Genomic DNA, 11528 nt, shown 5'->3' with positions numbered 1-11528 from the left:
AGCAATTCATTAGCTCTGTGGTAGCATTTACTGTTAAAGACTCATACACCTCACCTACTCTTTGTGCAAATCAAATTGTGTGGAGAGTTATGAAATAAGGGCTTGTGTTCATTTGTTTCAATGTAGACCGGTATTAAACACACACATAAACATGCATGCATGCACACAATGCGCATGCACACATTTGTAGTGCTGAGGATGGAATTACAGCCTTGAGCATGCTAGACAAGGGTTGTATTTCTGAGCTGAAGAAGTAACAGTTAACAAAACATGCAAACCATGGCTCTATTTTGTAGCAAGGGAAGACTAAAGTAAATAGACAATAAATCAAACAACATGGCCGTTGGGGTTGAGAGCTGTGACATCAGACACATTGAAGCTGTTATTCTTTCATGTTTGTCCATTTAAGAACAAAGTGAGATGGTAAAATGCTGATGATATGAAGTAGACTGGCAGATCTCCAGGAATATGAAACTATGTTTGTTTCCCTACCACCTGGGAGGATTGAAAGGCAACTTTTTCTGCAATCTCTGTCCTTGCTTCCACAACTCTATTAAACTTATAGGCCACTTTATGTGCTGGCCCTGGGTCATGCTGCCTTCCCCACCACTTGGTGGTGGGCTTGACCCCACCACTCTCCCCGGGATGAGACCAGGTGTGCTAGGCCTCATTAAAGCTAGAGACAGCACAGAAAAACACCAAGCCCCTCATTGGGGCTGCTTTGTGACCGATGACTTCTCATTCTACACTCACTCTATGGTCATGGCTATCTCATTGGGGGAGTTATTTGGTCAGAAATTGGCTCTCCTGCCTGACGATGCATGCAGGAATGGACGTTAATGGATCTGTTCACATAGCCCTAGTCAATCCCTGCGCTCAGTGGACCAGGCCAGAGTGTGTCATTTGGCTTATAGGCAGGGGCAGTGAGCTCCAATGAGGATTTTTTTTTTTTCACTTTAAGGGGAAAGCTGTGGTGGTTTGTCTAGCTCTCTTCCAACACTGTCTACTCATAGGAATTGATATTTAGAAATAGAAAAACTAGTGCCAAGTCCTTTAAATATAGAGATATAGGAAGATATTTAACCAAAACAAGAGGAATGTGGAGTGGAGACAGTGAGGGAGTAACAGGAGAAAAATGGTGAGAGGGAAAGAAAAAGAGAGACGGGGTTTTGGGAAATGATAAGGGGTCAGCATACATTGGGAGGAAGGCAGGGCTGGGGCCAAGGGGGAGCCATGATGCCATGATGCTCTTGGAGTCTCTGCTCCTTCCTGACTTGATCTCATCACTCACAGGAAATGCTTGGCACTCATTTGACTAAGCTACCATATCTAGTAAAGCACCTCCACTGTTCCCTTTGCTATCTCTGTCTCCTCTCTTGGCATCCTTGTCTGCTTTGATCTGATCTTTTTCTGCCTTCTGTTTTCCATGTAATTTGCCCTTTGCCTGGGCCTGGATCCTGTTTTCTCCTGGCTCCTGAGTTTCTCTCTCCGTGATCCATTCTTCCTCATTCCCTCCCAGTGAATCCTCCTGGTTTCTTGTTCAGTGTAACACCAGGCTTGGAAACTGTCTTCGCAGTCACGGACCCTCCAGGTTATGTTGCACACTCATCGGGACAGCCCTTGACTTCCTCACATTTGAACATTCATTACTGTGTTTGTTGGGATCTCAGTTCCTAAATTCCCAGTTGATTGATGAAGGGTTGTTGATGCCCCACCTCCCCTCTCTGCCGAGGAGCAGATCCACAGCCAGGCCTGTTCACTGGGCGTGGTCATGAGGCACGCACCAAGGTGATCTCGGCACGGGGGTCATCAACGTGACTGTCCACCTGCTGCTGATCATTGGTTGTTGGTATCATTCTCTTCTCCAAGTCCAGGCTGAAGCACAGAGTTATTTTTCCTTCCCCCAATATGTTTTCAAATGCTGTGGATTGACTTAATATGACTTAAGTCTCACTTTGTATGCCCACTGCATCCATCCCCTCCTGCTCTGATCATCCTGGCAAAGATCTCGCTTGGTGATGCTTGCCATAATGTGGAAAGCCTGATGTGGGCTTCTCTCCGTGCCACTGTGTTCTAGGTTTCACCTGTGCCTGGGATGTGGTGCTCAGCTCAGTGTGAGTTCTTGCCTTCCCATCCCCCAGAGCTTTTACCTGTTCCATGCTCACTGCTTTTGATTTCCAGACACAACAAATCGCAATTGCTCAAATGAAATCATGCTGATGCACCCATTGTGGCCTCAGGGTGTGGCTCATACGATTCCTCCTCACTGAGAGTTCTGAATGAAAGGCTTTTTATTTCCTCGCGGGTTCATGCTCTGCCTGCATTTCTTCCATCCTTTGCTGTCCCTAAAAGAATGCCATTCCTTTAGACTATAGCATCACATCTGTACTGTAGAGCACAGGAGGTAGTGGCAGAACAAGTTCATATTTGAGGGCAGTGTGGGCTACCTAGCCAGATCCTGTCTCCACTGATGCTCGTGAAAATTGCCATTTGCCGAAGTTTACTAAACGTTCTTCCTGCCACTTTTATGTTACTTTTGTGTTCTCAAGAGTGCATGGGTAATGCTAGAAGCATGTCTTGTAGATAATAGGTTCCCAATAAAATACTTATTAATTGGATTCTCACTACAAACCAGATAAAATAGTAACTGGTAGCTTGTATTGGCATAATCTGTGTGCTGAGGACAGTTTTCAAAGCTTTCTATACCCACAGCACCATGTCTGCTAGCTTTGATGTGGGCCTTGCATTGATATATATTTAGAGGTGAGAAAAGGTTGAGAAAGGTGCCCAGCTCACAACTAGGAAGGCCGGGGCTGGTGTGAACTACTGTGCCTGATGCCAATAATGCAGGAACAAGGCTTGCGCCATGCTGTGGTTTGGTGCAGCTTGCTTGCATCCCCTGTGGTTCACGTATCAGAAGCTGGGCTCTGGTGTATTGTGATGGCAATGGGGGCCTTTAGGAGGAGGCTTAGCAGACAGTGGGAAGGTCCAGGGGGGCGTTTCCAGCAGGGATTAATGTCACTGTGCAACAACCCTAGGCAGTTACCCAGGTGTGGGTTGCTATGAATGGGGCTGTTGTTATGAATGGGGCAGTTATGAATGGGGTTGTTATGAATGGGGCAGTTATGAATGGGGCAGTTATGAATGGGGCAGTTATGAATGGGGCAGGCCTGGCCTCCAACTTCCCTCTGGCTTCGGTGTTACCTGCAGCCTCCTCCACATACTGCAGCCAGTGCGTTCTCATCTCCTAAGAAGCCCTCGCCAGAGTTCATGTGAGTCGTTCTTCATGATCTTGGGTTCTCAGCTTCCACGCTGTGTTGAAATCTATTACTGCGCTGCCTGCATGTGGTAATAAAGCTGGGTTCTGCTGTCAAATGAGTGGAACGTGAATCTGCCACTTATGCATGAGTGCTGACCGCTGGGCCTGCACCCTCTGGTTCCTCTTCTGTGGAGCATGACGGCCCAGCAGGGATTTACCTGAGAAAGCCATGGGCAGCTACAGCTCTAACCCAGGCCTGTTATCTAGAAGGTTCTGCAAGTGGCTGTGTGGGTTCATCTGGTTTGAGGCCTGTGTTCCTTGGTGTGCACAGGGTGAGTGAGAAGCACTTGCTCTTGCTTGGGGCTCCTGCAGCTCTGACATCCAGAATTGAGGTTCACACAGACCTGCTCACCTTGCCCTGTCAGGGGATCTGGTTGGCAGCTCAACCTGTGGACAAACAAAATCTGTGAATTCCCTGGCCTCCTTGGCCTGTGTCCTTCAGCACCACATTGCTCTGGCTATAGCTTGTGAGAGCTGTGTGTACACCCTAATGGAAATCAGCTCTGTTCACCAGGCCTGGGTATGAGCATGCAGAATGAAGTCCTCGGTCCTAGAGCCCTAGAGCTCCTCTCCTGGGAAGTTTCTGTTCTTGGGCTGAGAAAGCCTGAGAGCTTGGGGTCAGTTTGGCTGACTGTGGATGGTTAGGAACATCTGCCCCAGACATTCGCATGTGGGTCCTTTCTGAAGAGTGCTGGCCGCAGAGTGAGCTGGGGTGAGATGGGCGGATGGATGCTTAATACCCACGAGGAAGTGGCCTGGGCTCAGGCTACACAGAACTGTCTCTGGCTGTAAAGGAGCTCTTTCCAGGATGATCCTACGTGTTTATTTGAGACAGGGTCACTATGCAAGCCAGGTTGGCCTGGAACTCATGATGCTCCTCTCCTTCCTCGTACTTCCCAAGTACTAGGCTACCCAGATTGCTCTTATAGCACACAAACAAAACCTATATAGAAAGGGAACTGCTGGCGCTCCATACCCCACACCGGAAGCCGCCCTTGATTCCATTCTATGCTCTGAGGTGCCCTCCGTGAGTGAGGGCAGACAGGCACATATCTGGGCTGTGTCTTGGGGCTTGATGGTGGTAGGAGTGGGATTTCTGGGACAGTCAGGGTCAGCAGTGTCCACTTCTGAGTCCCCGCTAGAGGAGTCTTACCACACAAGGGTCTGTGGAGGGCCATGGGCATCAAGGAGAGAACATTCTAGAACCCTGCTTTCTAGTTGTCCTTTGTTCTACTTCACACTTGCTGACTTAAAGTAACAGGGCCATGCACTTGTGTAGAGGGCAGTGATGATGTTTGTGAAAAGGGGCAAACATTAGGGAAAGCAGCAAGCCACTGCTGTCAGCACAGCTCCCCCCCCAACCCCATCAGCGTGGCCCCCAGCGACCTCTCATCGCTCCTCATAGCTGATCATTCCATATTAGTTTCTTTGCCTCTGTGTGACACAATACCTGACATTTGAAGCTTAAAAGGGAGGAGGTCTTTTAGCTCATGGTTATAATCTGAGGTTACTTAACCTTGTGTTCCTGGGCTTGTGTAGATCTTGTAGCTGCAGTGAATTAGGGTGGACAAGCATGGTAGAGCAAAACTTGTCTCACCTCACAGAATCCAGATCAGGAAGTGTGTGTGTGTGTGTGTGTGTGTGTGTGTGTGTGTTTTGTATGCATATGTATGTATGTGTGTTGTATGTGTGTAGGAGAATCAAAGATACAGGCTTTAATGGCTCCTCCCCTCCCAACCCCAGGAACATACCACTCCCATCAGGTCCACATCCTGTAACCCACTCAGCTGTAAACTCACCTGTGATTTCATCGCTTATGACTTATGGGCTTCTCTTCCTGACAGAGACGCACCTCTGAGGACACTCTGAGGACACAGCATGTGACTCACATGCTGTGAATGCACCTGAGGTAGGGACCCAGCACCCACCAGGGATCAGTACCACCGGGTCAGGCCACACTGGCACACAGGCAGCTGTGCAGAATATTGTAGAGATCCAGAAGCCAACCTTGTGGATGAGTAGAATGAGGAGAGGAGGGCCTTAGCCAAGGCTGCAGGGGAAAGCACCAAAGGGACTGGGGTAGCTGTGCCTTTGCAGATGAAGGCAGAACTTTTCCCTCCATGTTGGTGGCTAGAAAGGGAGCAGCAGAGCCACAGAGATGTTGGGAGCAGAAGCAGGCACGTGGCCTCTGTCAGGCAGAGAAGCCCATGGGAGGATGTGGTGGACAAATGTCCTAAAGCCTCAGCCTTGTTGCTATAGTTCTATTGTGGGGCCCTGGGTGGCTGTCTGTCTCTGTTCCATGACCCTGCCAGGACCATCCTGCTCTTGGGCTGGGGGTGCCCAAGGCTTCCTCCTACTAAGAACAGTGTGAGCATGATGACAGGCATAAAATAGCCCCAAAGATGTCTGTGTTGGGAGCCTTGGTCCCCAGCTCGTGCTGCTGTTGAGACACGAATGTTCATGCAAGCACTGACGTCATAAGTAATGAAATCACGGGTGAGTTTACAGCTGAGTGGGTTACAGGACGTGGATGTGGTGGGAAGCGGTATGTTCCTGGGGTATGAAGGGGAGGGGGGCTTTGAAGGCTGTATCTTGTTTTTTTCTCTCTCTCTCTCATAAACACACACACACACATACAATACACATTCACACCTACATGCACACACATACCTACTCCCCCTTTCTGGATGCTGGGTGAAAGTGTTGCGCTGACCTACTTGCTCACTAGTAAGCACTGACGCCACTTGATCACAGAGGCCCGGCAACGCAAAGTCAAATGACCTTCGACTGTAATTGTAAGCTAATATATCTGAACCCCTTATAAACTTTTTTTAATATCAGGTATTTTGTCACACTGATGCAAAGTAACTTATATGGAGCAATAGGCCACAAAGGAGAAATGGGATGTCACTGAGGGCCCCAGTTGTGGGGTCCCCCTCAGAGGATGTAGAGGGGGAGCTCCACGGAGCACCGGCTGTCTGCTGCTTTCCTGGACATCACTGCCCTCTACAGAAGTGTGTGGCCTGGTCCCTTTAATGTCAGCAAGACTTTGGCTAGACAAGGACACTCAGCCCTACTGCCCATAGAGAAGGGTTCTAGAAGTCTATCTCCCCGCTGCCCATTGCCTGTATACCACCACTTGTGATGAGGCTGCTACCCAGGTGACTCACGAGTGGACATATCTGACCTTGAGTGTCCTAGAAACCCCACTCCTACCACCATCGAACCCCAGAATAAAGCCCATTTGTGTGGCCATCTGTACTCATGGATGGACACCTCCAAATCTTAAATGCAATCGGGATTGGCATCAGGTGTGGAGTAGAGAGCCCTCAGCAGTCACATTTCTATGTGGGTTTTGTCTGTGGGCCTTCGGAGCATTCTGGGTATCCCAGTACTTGAGAAGCTGAGGGACGAAAGGAGCATCATGAGTTCCAGGCTGACAGGGCTTGCTTGGTGAGATTCTGTCTCAAACTAAAAGTAGGATCATCCTAAAAAGAGCTCCTTTACTGCAGTAGGAGGTAAGCCCATGTAGCCAGAGGCCAGGCTATTCCCCCAGGGACATTAATCATCCATCTACCCATCTCACACTCAGCAACCTCTGCAGCCAGCGCTCTTCAGAAAGGACCCAACACGGGAATGAAGTTGAACTGACCCCAGGGTCTCAGGTTTTATCAGCCCAAGAACAAAAATCCCCAGGAGAGGGGTTGTAGGAGTGCCGGACTGGGGTTCCTGCACTGGGAAGAGTGGTCCTGAGATCAGAAGAAAAGGGGGTCATGGTGTCTACTACCCCAGGTGCAGGACTGTCTCCAGGAATGTGTTTGTGTGCATCCAGTGATTCCAGAGGCTGAGCATCTGAGTTTCTGACAAGCCTAGGAGGTACTTGGCTATTGGACAGGGGACATCATTCTGCATCTCCAAACACAGGCCTGTTGAATAAAGTCGATTTCTGCTGAGGTAAATGAGTAGCTCTGACACACTGTAGCCGGAGTAATGCGGTCTTGAAGGCCACAGATGGAAGAGGGCTGGGGAGTTCATAGATTCTGTTTGTTTTAACAGTTGTGCTGCCAACCAGATCCTTACACAGAGCAAGGCAAGCCTTGTGTGTGTACCTGAGTTCCAGGTGCCAGAGCTGTCAAGAGCGGATATTCAAAAATAACAAGAGTGCTATGTGTGCTAGGCACCAGTGGTTCACGCCTGTAATCCTAGCTACTCAGGAGATCTGAGGATTATGGTTCAAAGCCAGCCCAGGCAGGAAAGTCCATGAGACTCTTATCTTCAATAAACCACCAGAAAACAGGAAGTGGTGCTGGGGCCCAAGTGGTAGAGCGCTAGCCTTGAGCTGAAGAGCTGAGGGACAGCGCCCAGGCCCAGAGTTCAAGACCCACTACTGACAAAAAAAAAAAAAAAAGGCTACGTGTTTGTGGTATGAGGAGTGGCACCCACAGGTAATCATGGATCAGGTAATGCAGTTTGTTGAGCCAAGTCAGCAGTTTGTAAAGGATTCAATTCAGCTGGCTAAAAGATACGCCAAACCCAATAGAAAAGAATTCCAGAAGATTGCCACGGCAACAGAATAGAATTTGTAATAATGGGCTTCATTGGCTTCTTTGTAGAATCCATCCATATCCCTATTAATAACATCATTGTGGGTGGCTGAATACACTTTAGAGACATTTTCAACATGGGCATATATATTTTTTGGTCATGGGCTTGAACTCTGGGCCTGAAGGCTGTCCCTCAGCTCTTCAGCTCAAGGCTAGCGCTCTACCACTTGAGCCACAGTGCCACTTCTGGTTTTCTGGTGGTTTATTGGAGATAAGAGTTTCAGGGACTTTCCTGCCCAGGCTGGCTTTGAACCTCAATCCTCAAATCTCAGCCGCTTGAGTAGCTAGGGTTACAGGTGTGAGCCACTGGTGCCCAGCTCTAGTGGAATCTTTTATAGTGTGGGCTCCTCCCATATCTTCCTGCCTTGGCTTTGTTCTGATTCCCTGATGGCTTGTGCACGTGCGACCCAGCTTTTCATTGGTTGAGTGGGCGCCAGGGCATTATGTTTCGATGAAACTTTTGAGGCGGAACACATAGCATTATGGGAAGAAGATGCTTTGAGCAGGAGGCCTAGGCACAAAGGGAAAAACAGATCTCATGATTAGGCAAGTGTTATATCTGCCACCTTTTATTCTTATCTACCTAACAGTTCCCCTTTTCTTCCTCTCTCTTTCTCAGAGTGATAGAAAGAATGCCTGGGATTTGAAGTCAAAAGAATGGATCTAGAGTGCTGATTCTTCCCTCTGCTGGTCTGTTCTTTTAATCTACTAACTTCTAAAAAGCCCAGTTTTCTTTTGAGTAAAATGGAGATAATGCAGCCATGTGTCCCATTAAGGTCAGTCATTTTATCACTGAACAATCTAGAGCCCACCCAAAGCAAGATCTAGGTTTCCAGGCACCAGTGGCTCATTCCTATAATCCTACCTATTCAGGAGGCTACAACCACAGATCTAAGAACTGTGGTTCAGAGCCAACTCCAAGAAACTCATCTCCAATCAACTACTCAAAAAAACTTGTGAGTGGAACTGTGACTCAAGTGATAGAGCCCTGGCCTTTGTGTAAAAAGAAGTTCAGGGGGCAGTGCCCAGGCCCTGAGTTCAAGCCCCAGAAGCAGCGCGCGCCCACACGCACACGCACACACACGAATCTAGGTCATTCACTCCCAGAAGCCACAACATGAGGCATGCAGAGCTGCTGGGGAACAAGCTTTACAGTAAGGGTTTTTGTTGTTTCTTTTTTTAAAAAAAATAATTAGGAACACACTTGGGCAATTAAAAGAAAAACCTATAAAGACACAAATCAGCACCTGTTTGTGAGTATTGTCAAGTATCCTGTACTGTGCACAGACTTTGCTTTTCTAAACCTGGCAGTGCAGTACGTGTGCCTCACTGTCATCGAGTGAAAGGAACTTTTCAACCCTTTGCCACCGTTTGAAGCCCCTGAGGAAACGCGGCTGCCGGGGATCAAAGCTCCTCACGCAAAGCATGACTATACCAGTCGCCATGGACTGTGCATAGCCTCACGGAGGCCAGAACACAACGCTGGCAGCTGCTAAGTCTGTGCCAAGTACTAGGCACCTGGTGGAGGGGAAGGGGGGAGGCTTACAAGGAGAGACATTCCTCCATTTCACGGGCAGAAGAAACGAATGGATCTGTCCACAGCGGCTTCCTGTTCATTCTATGGAAACGTCGGGGGCCCGCTTGCAGTTACCCAACATGGCCGCCAGATGGCGGCGCGCCCACAGACACCACGCGTTTGCTTGCAGCTGCTCAGCCTACTCCGAGAGGGAACTTGGGAGGGTTTTAAGCTGCGAAGGTGAGGAGGAGCAGGGACTGGAGGGATAATCCTTCATCAAGGGACAGGGCAATAGAGGCCACATTCTTGAGGTGTTAAGCATAAGGCAAAGGAGAGGATGCTTGGAGCAGCAGCAGGGAGAACCCTGGGGGATCCTATATTGTCCGAAGCGAGAGAGGGGCTGATGAAGGCAACATTTTGGGAAATTCATCTTATTCAGGAAAATAACCCTAGGTTTGAAGTTCCCAGCCTAGTATGGGGTAGGAGAGTATAACTGATTACAGTTTTAGGAAAGTGGACATTGATAGTACACTGTCACCTTCCTGGCATAGCCACCACCCACCTTGGGCTTTCTCCCTAATTCAAAAATTTTTCCAGGAGGCATGGGCTTGGGGACCTCATTTCTTCCTCTCCCCATCCTCCAGCTAGGTGAGGGGAGCAGACCACCCAGCAGGCCAGCACAATCAACCATGGCACCCGCCTTTACATCACCCTGCGCTGTCTTCCTCCTTCCCTCTGAAGGGTGTGGGTAAGTCTATCTGGCAGAGGCTCCCGGGCCTGCTTCCTGGAAGAGCAGTGAGGAAATCCCCAACCTCCCACCTCCTCCTGCCTCCTCCAGAATGCAGTTGAGAAATCAGTGGTCACTGTGTTATGATTCTCAAACTCTGGGGATTTATCAAATACATTCCCCGACTCTACTTCCACTAATATCAGGGTATTTTGATTTGCTTTTTAGTTTTAACTGACACATAAATATACTTACTTGTGGGCATAGCGTAAATGGTATATCAGTGTGTACACAACATTTCTTAGTATTAGGAAATTTGAATATCTCTCAGCTACATGAAAATATATGATTAGAACATGAGATGTTCGCCGGTCTAGCTTAACTGCGCCCCCAGACCCATTTACCACTTTCTGTCCCCTCCCTCAAATTGCAAGGTTTTGATAAAGCTGCTGAAGTGATATGAATTTAACGGAACTCTTTAGGCTAGGACTTAGTAGCTAGTTTTGTTTGTTTTTATAGTGCTGGAAATGAGAGCCAAGGCCTTATGCATGCTAAGCAAATGCTCTGTTACCAAACAGAACTCCAGCCCCTAACCTAGGAGTTTTATACATTCCAAAGAGCTAACTAAAACTAAAGAATGAGCCAGGCTCTGGAGGCTCACATCTGAAATTCTAGCTACTCAGCAGGCTGTGTTCTGCGGATTGAAGTTTGTAGCCAGCCCAGGCAGAAAAGGCCACAAGACTCTTATCTCCAATTAACCAGCAAAAAGCTGGAAGTGGATGTGTGGTTCAAGTGGTAAAGTGTCAGCCTCAAGTGAAAAAGCCAAGTGAGAGTGCAAAGCCCTGAGTTTAAGTTCCAGTACTAACACATCCACATCCACGCACGCATGCATGCAGACACACACACACACACACACACACACACAATCAGATGAAATGTCTTCCTGTGAGTTCTTTAGCCTCTCATTTCAATAAGCATCTGAACTTGGATAGCTGCCATATATCTCCACAATTTTTTGTAATTTTCTCAAATTTTGGTGTCTAAAATCATTTTTACATGGACTATTTCTCCCATGTTCTCCTTGAAGTCAGCTCAGGTGTCTTCCTGCCTTAGATTGCTGCATACATAGGACTGTAGAGCATCCTACTGGACTAGATCCAAGCTGCTAGGCCTTTTTAACAAGACTTCAGACAACAAAATCATGTAGAACAAGATTTTGAAGTGCCAGTTGCATTTTAAAGTATTTACAATCTCCAGGGGCAAAGTTTTCTTAGCTGCTTCTTGACCTGGTATTCTGTAAAGAAATGAATCATCCAACAGAATTCTGGCCCTAAATTAAGTATTAAAAGTGTTATTGAACAA

The 11528-nt window shown here is 48.0% G+C and overlaps 1 pseudogene; it reads left to right on the top strand.

Moving 5' to 3' along the window:
* Positions 1-7770: 7770 nt before the first annotated feature.
* Positions 7771-8002, top strand: LOC122112866 (annotated as a pseudogene).
* Positions 8003-11528: the final 3526 nt, after the last annotated feature.

This window comes from Dipodomys spectabilis, unplaced genomic scaffold (assembly GCF_019054845.1).
Source record: "Dipodomys spectabilis isolate Male_0828 unplaced genomic scaffold, ASM1905484v1 ptg000095l, whole genome shotgun sequence".
Lineage (NCBI taxonomy): Eukaryota > Metazoa > Chordata > Mammalia > Rodentia > Heteromyidae > Dipodomys > Dipodomys spectabilis.
This window is presented reverse-complemented; position numbering and strand designations above follow the sequence as displayed.